General features: G+C 46.4%; 1 non-coding gene across 1 annotated transcript; it reads right to left on the reverse strand.

Annotated features, from left to right (window-relative positions):
• Positions 1-328: 328 nt before the first annotated feature.
• TRNAS-ACU (transfer RNA serine (anticodon ACU)) lies at positions 329-400 on the reverse strand. The gene has a single exon. It is a non-coding gene; the product is annotated as a tRNA-Ser (tRNA).
• Positions 401-7,417: the final 7,017 nt, after the last annotated feature.

Consider the following 7,417-nt stretch of genomic DNA (forward strand, 5'->3'; position numbering starts at 1 on the left):
ACAGTAGGATTACATTATAACGCTAAATACGCTAACACAGGATGGTATCCTCCACACATTGCCCTAAGGTAAATGCAGTGGAAATCAATAATAATAATAATTGGTTTTTTGGGGAAAGGAAATGGCGCAGTATCTGTCTCATATATTGTTGGACACCTGAACCGCGCCGTAAGGGAAGGGATAAGAGAGGGAGTGAAAGAAGAAAGGAAGAATTAGGTGCCGTAGTGGAGGGCTCCGGAGTAATTTCGACCACCTGGGGATCTTTAACGTGCACTGACATCGCACAGCACACGGGCGCCTTAGCGTTTTTCCTCCATAAAAACGCAGCCGCCGCGGTCGGGTTCGAACCCGGGAACTCCGGATCAGTAGTCGAGCGCTCTAACCACTGAGCCACCGCGGCGGGTAACAGTGGAAATTAAAATTAAATCAAAATTAAGAAGTTTTCTAGTTGCAATAACTAAACGTCCGGTAAAAAACTTATTTCCTTTTTAACCACCCTCCATTTATACAACCAATTCAAATTGGCTTTATAGGCAGTACTTGCGCAGGTGTCAGTTTATTTAAATACATCTGCTGAGCTCATTCAAGAACCTGATTGCACTACTTTCGCCAACATGTTTTTGGCATGCCATATTGCAAACAATGGAAGAGGAAGGCGCAACTGAGTCACCCCAACACGTGGACATTCACATTTGTGGCGAACGATGGAAATAAATTATTTTCATGGCAAATCTACATAGTTGCCTATAGGTAAGAAAACAACGATGTAAAAGTTGTAAACTTCAGCAGTCGAGACAAACCTAGCGGATCCACAGTAATGCATGTCGGAAGCATCTAAGGCAGTTTTTTCTTCTAATCCCATGCAGTGCGGTGGTAAGTAAAAAATGTAGCAGCTGACAAAGTACTAAAATGTGGAACAATGCACACAGCAGTAACGAGTGGGACAGAAGCCGGCAACTGTGAGCTGGCAGCCCACAATATGATAGCAGCGGTTCAAGTCAGACGCAAATGGTTCCCATGTGTTAAAGGCCTGCTCTACACGGTGAGCAACCAACTCATGCCGGTTTAATCTTGCATAAGACCGCACGGTTTTCGTGAAATCTATTAGAGAAAGAGTTATCAAGGGAGCTTTTTATAAGTCAAGCACGCGCAAATTTTCCTCAGCATTTTGCCTTCATACATAATAGAAAAAGCTTAATGCAGTTCCTTCAGTCAGCTAGATTTGGCACCCCGCAAGCACACCGGGCTGAACAGCACAGAGACAGCGATAGCAAACTCTTGGACAGGCAGGTGCCGTTCTGTAGTTTTTGCTATTGTTGTTATTGTTATTCTTTGACTTGGTCAGTGACTGTAATCTTTTGCTTCTACTTATGCCTGACCAGACGAGCTTTCGTCGAACCCTTGACTATATCCGATAGCAAACTCTGTGCTTTAAGCGGTTATCTACGACCGCCTAGCAAGAACGGAGCCTCAATTCAGTACTCGCTAATGCAGACAGTGGTGAAGTGCTGCCTATGGTTTAAATCACTTCGCAGTTAAAGTTGCGCACAAAGGGCTTTTCACACTCAGATGTGATGAGCCCGAAATAGAACTGGAGGCATTGGATAGCACGGCATACGAAACCCCAATGCTGCCGCTCAGCTGCAGAATAGCAAAAACTACAGAACGGCGCCTGCCTGTCCAAGCACCTAAGCACTGAAGAGTACATCCATGATTTTGTGCGCAACGCTGCATCGTCTAATGTCACAGATGCGGCTGGCGTAGTCATAAAAGAAACACCTGCTCTTCGCCCAAACAAAGTATATTCTGATGATGGCATGCTGGCGCGGCTGAATTTGAGTGTACAACCACCACCGTCTTAAAGCGGGGACATGTAGCATGTCAGCGCTGCTTCCGTTTGAAAAGATATTGCGCCTTAATAAAGCAAGCACGCCCTAAAAAAAGTAACACACGCTCAGGCGCTCACGGGCGATCGTCCTTTGTTGAATCGTACCAGAGCGCTGCTAAAATCGTTAACAATATACACAACAATAATACCTAATATATTTCACAAGCTCATTTACAGCTCAGGTACACAGAAGAAATTAATTTTCAAGTAAAGAATCACCTTGCAGCACGCTGGCGCCTAATTCTCAAAGGAAATCGTAAAAGCAGCACATGTTGAAGCGAGCGCGCTTTTCCGGCGGGAGGGCGCATGGTTGCCTTTCTGCATCTAAACTTCTGCCATAACCAGCAAAACTCTGCGATGGTCGCTTCGAGCCACAAGAGCTTGATAATGACGGTGCCAAATTATTTTTTTTTTAACTCTGATATTAAACGTCCAATAGAACTTAATGTGTCGCCAAAAGTGCTGAATAATACCAAAGCGCAGTGTTTAGGTTCCGTGGTAAATGTAGCCCGGCGGTGCAGGTAGGATCCACATCGGGTCATCTGGTTTTTGAGGGAGAGCTGGCTTTACGTCAGAGCTGACGGCTGGCCCTACCTTTGATGTCAGCTTGAGCCAATCAGCCTGGCATATGCTCGCGGCCTCATCAGTTGCCGAGCTTGTTTTGCCGATCAAGTCGGCTGCCTACCAGAAGCCACTGAACAGCCCATGTTCGGCAGTCGTCCAGCACCACTTGAGGCGCAGGGGCAGTGTCATACTGGTCGCAGTATTGTAGAGGGACAGCCGTATAGACATTGTGAGGGATGTCCCGTTAGATGACATGCACCCCGTTTGCCTAGGTGTGGGGCACAAATTGATTGTGTTGTGCTCCTGTGGCCCGAAGCTTTAAAGCTTGGAGCGAAATCCGCATGGAACTCTCAGAGTGAAATGTCAAGGACGTAGTACAGTTTGTTCTTTGTAAATTTAAACGAAGGCAGCGTAGTCTCACTCTGGATTGGCGGAAGCCCACAGGTTTCTTCTTGCCATTTGCGGGGCCTAAGCTGCTGTCACCAGTTCTTCCGTCACTGATGTATCAAAATATTATAGCTTTACATATGTCGGTGTTACCACTCTTTCGATGCCTAATGGCACTAAAAGGGAAACGCAGTATGCAGGGGAGCTTTTGAATCATTTCGCTAAAGGCTGTATTAACTATATGGCAGCTACATGCTTCGCACAGTGAAATGGACTATGCCCTATGGCATCCGATGTTTAACTACTTTGACCAATAGATTCATGGCGCATGTTCCCAAATGAGAACCACATGTCTACACTTTATTACACTGATATTACAAAACTTTGGAAATAAAGATACGGTGTTAGTCATCTTTTTTAGATTTTCCGAAAGCTTTCGACCTCATCAACCATCGCATCCTTATTCAGAAGATGGAATACTATGGCTGTCGTGGTAAAGTTTTTTCTTTAATATCTTCTCATTTATAACATTAAACGCAATTTATCGACATTCATACACATTGCTCAGCCGCAAAAGCGAGTTCCCTGTTAGAACACTTGTATTGAACAATAAAGACTGATGTTTTGAATTGGTGTCATAAGAAATTTGTGGAACTCGGTAAACTTTAATAATACCGGGCGATAACTTATTACACAGGAGCACAGTGCACGGGAGTGACTCCGCAATTCACCACAACGAAACTCGGCAGATGTAGTGTTGGGGTGCACCGGCAGATAGTATTAGGCGTAGTCCTAAGCGTCACAGGCCGACGAACCTGCGCACAATGTGAGTTCAGCAGCACAGATGAGACACACACCACTGGATTCGACGTCTAATACTCTCGAGAGCTGATTAAGTTTTTCACTCTCACACTTCTGTTCACTCACAAAGAGGAGCACTACTTCTGGTCATTGAGAAATTTAGCGCCTGCGATAAGTTCTTAAGCATCAGTCCAGACCGAGTGATGAAATATCGACCTCACAAAACAGGAGTCTCAGTGTGTGTAAGAGAGAAATCTTGCTCTTAAAAACAGGCTAGAAATATTGGAAAGTCCGAACACTCTACAACTTAAGAAGCAATAATAAAAACTAATCCATTTCAAGGGGCAGAATTTCTCAGGCAGCAATGAGCATATTGGGTCAAACCAAAGACTTAGACAAAATTATTGAATTGATATGGGTCCCGGCTCACACGGGGAACCCTAGTAACGAAGCGGCACACATAACAGCTCGAGGATTCGTCAGCCGAGCAGGGGACGCTGTCGTTGCTGAGAGTTTTTCGAAGGAAAACCTATCATTTTTTCACGATATTACTAATCATTATAAACTTGAAAGGAGGATATTCCCTCCTCCAGACAAAGCCATTTAATAAGGAGCAGGAGACCACTTGGAGGCGACTCCAGACGCGATCCTTCATGACGCCTTACCTGTTGTCAAAATTCTACCCCGGTGAATACGACCCTGCATGTACATTATGTGGTGATTTAGCCACTTATGATCACCTATTGTGAAATTGTAACGAGGAGCCGCCCCCGAAATCTCTAATACAGGTTCCTACTCTCGAGCAGTGGGAGGCCGTGTTGGTCAGCTCAGACTTGGGAGTTCAAACCCGGGTCATTGAATGGGCTACCCAGGTCGCTGTCAGCCGTGGACTGATACCCACCTAGCACAGATCGTCTGCATTCTGCCTTTTCTGACGAATTAAATGTTTTTCAATCCAATCAATAGTCAATGTGATACTATTAATTATCAGCTTCAAAAATTCGGCTATGCTGCGGCCACAGATGATGATGTTGATGTCTTCAGCCTTGTGTTAAACTGCACCACCTCTCGCGCCGTGCATTGCAGAGCGTCGCCTGCCTCAACATAACGCTATCTGCTCCGTCCCACGGCACTGCCCGTGAATCGTCGTCTTCTACGTAGCACAAATCAGACATAGAGCGTGCTCCTGTCAGTCTCTCGTGGCCACCAGGTAGACGGAAGACGTAGATGAAGTGAGGACAACCGTTGCCCGTCTCCCTGCGCTTCGAACGCGTGCTGATTCTCGAGCTGCTCTGCGATCTCGGTGCGCCCGTTGGTTCCGGCTGAGTACCAGATGCTTCTGCGCTTGCTCTTCAATTTCTGGTACGTTTCCTGCATTCTCTTCTTGTTTTCCGGGGTGGCTGAAAGCGTGAACATCGGTTGATGACCACAAGTTCTCCTGGCCACGGGAGCTCCCCCTGGTCGGCCTCTTTCCCCTGATCAGTTGTTACTTGGCTGCTTCATGCGTCGCGCAGTAAGCTGCATCCCCGTTACTTTCGTCTCCGGGGAAATTACTTGGAGGCGGTACAGGCTGCTCCGAGATCCACCACCCCGCACTACATGGGGACCACTGATGGATGGCAGTTCGGCACTCGCGAAATAGTTTGCAGACCACCAGACCAGGCATGTGTGGCCGCCTCACACACGTCTGCCTCCTTCGCCAATCACCCGATCAGCGCGTTCCTAACTCATTATGTGGCGCGCTCAAAAGAGTTAGTCCGCGGTGTAGACCCACGATGAGGCCGTCCGAAACGCTAGGGAAACTTGATTTGAATCGCCATCCGCCGATGTAGTCTCGTGAGGACAGCAGGGAGACACCCTCCGACTTAGTCTTAGGGGCGTTTACAAGCCCACTTGCCCATCTGAATCCAAGATGTGGCCATTGGTCTTTCACGCTGATCAGTTAACATCTGGGCATCTACAGTGCCGTAATTAATGAAGTTTTAGCCATAGTGCCAATGCCTGCAAATCTAGACCTCTCGCTCTAATGTTCTCATTGCGAAAGACGTCTCACTGCGTGCAAACGACCGGTGTCCGTATTTTTCTCCTCCTCGATTTGTCTTTCTCACACCGCCCTCCCGACTCATTCATTTATTTCGGCGAATATTTAGCAGTTGTCCTGGTTTTGCGTAAGTTGCACAGCTTTTCGTTCTTCTGCTGTAATTTTGACGAATTCATTGCCTCTGTGTTCGTCTTTAACTGCGTCTGCAGAGGCACAGGCACACCGCTCGCTCAAAATTTTGGTACCCCCCGTGTGTTTATTAATACCTTCGCGAGGGCCCCTCATATAAGGCTCAGTAATGAGTATGCTTCCGCGTTGCGCATATATTACAGCAGCCAGGTTCGCAGCTGTCTGCGTTTGAAGGAATTGTTAGCCTCAACACTTACCTCCTATCCCGATTTCCCGCACCTTCTCTTTACGCGGTGTAGTAAAGATTGGCGATCGCGCAATATTGACGTTTCTTTCACGCGTCTGCGTTGTCGCGTACGTACCTGCTACCTGTATTCTACCCGCGTAGGTCTGGTCTGGCGGGTTCTCCACTGCCCCCCCCCCCTTGTGCTTAATGCGTAATTATCGATCTTTTCTTAGAGACCTGCCCCTATTTCTCCTCTATATGGAGGCGCCTGCTACAGCACCTATTGCGACAGCACGGTGTAAGTTTTTCTTTCGAGGTTGTTTCTGTCTCTCGCTTCTTCTATTTATGGGACAAGCAGCCGGAATGTGTTTTCCTCCATTTAATGCTTCGTTGAGACAAGAAATCGCTGTCATGTCATGCACGTTGTTTTCCGAATTCTGTCATCCGGCTACTGCTCTTCTTTATTGGTAACTAAATGTTTTTAATGGCTACAAGTAAGGCTATATTCTCAGTTTCAGTTACAGATCACACAGGTTTCGACTTGATCAAAAATAAATCGCCAGATCTGCATTCTTTTTTTTTAGTTTCTGAGCACATTTCAGGCGCTATTTGTGTCTTGGCCAAGTGGGTACGCTCCATTATCCCCTTGAGTCAACAACAGAATGCGTGCTTTCACAATGATTCCAATGTAGTAAATACATTATCTGTAGTTCTGAAAACAGGTTTATCACTATGAACCTGGGATAATCTGTGAGCATGCCGTAAAATTGCAATCTGCAGCTCGTGTGCCAGATATGCGTATTATAATCGCTTGACAAAGATGTCGGCAGAAATATAATAAGCATGACACACGGACGTGTCCTGTGTAATCTCATGTTGAAGCAGTTCTTTAGTTCCGAGACCAGCGCCGTGCCCAGTGTTGTAGCGTAAGAAAAAGGGCCTGTGCGTTGCTTTCTGAAACCACTCTTCGAATGCTTTCAGGCCACAGCCGCATTTTAGAAGCGATTAATGGATAGATCGATGAATAGACCGGCTGAACCCTTTAAATCTGGCACAGGCTCAAGCCACCTAGCCATGACTTATGAAATATTACAGTTGTCTTGATTTTAGCCACAAATCAGATAATCTTCGCTTGGTTACTTCTACCCGCTTAAAATCTACATTCCCTTCAGTGTCCTTAAACCCCAATGTCTTGGATAAATCAGCCCCGCTGCTTTCCACTATAGGGTGAAGCCCTTTGCAGAAAAGAATCAAGTGTTCAACCGTTTCCTCCTCCTTTCCGCGCGCAACGCACAACGTGTCTATCTCGTGGAACCTCACTGTGTCTTAGTCAGCAAAATGTGTTAGTCAGTAAATCTCGTGGAACCTTATGTGTCTTAGT

The sequence above is a fragment of the Amblyomma americanum genome, chromosome 10, assembly GCF_052857255.1.
Source record: "Amblyomma americanum isolate KBUSLIRL-KWMA chromosome 10, ASM5285725v1, whole genome shotgun sequence".
NCBI classification, from domain to species: Eukaryota; Metazoa; Arthropoda; class Arachnida; order Ixodida; family Ixodidae; genus Amblyomma; species Amblyomma americanum.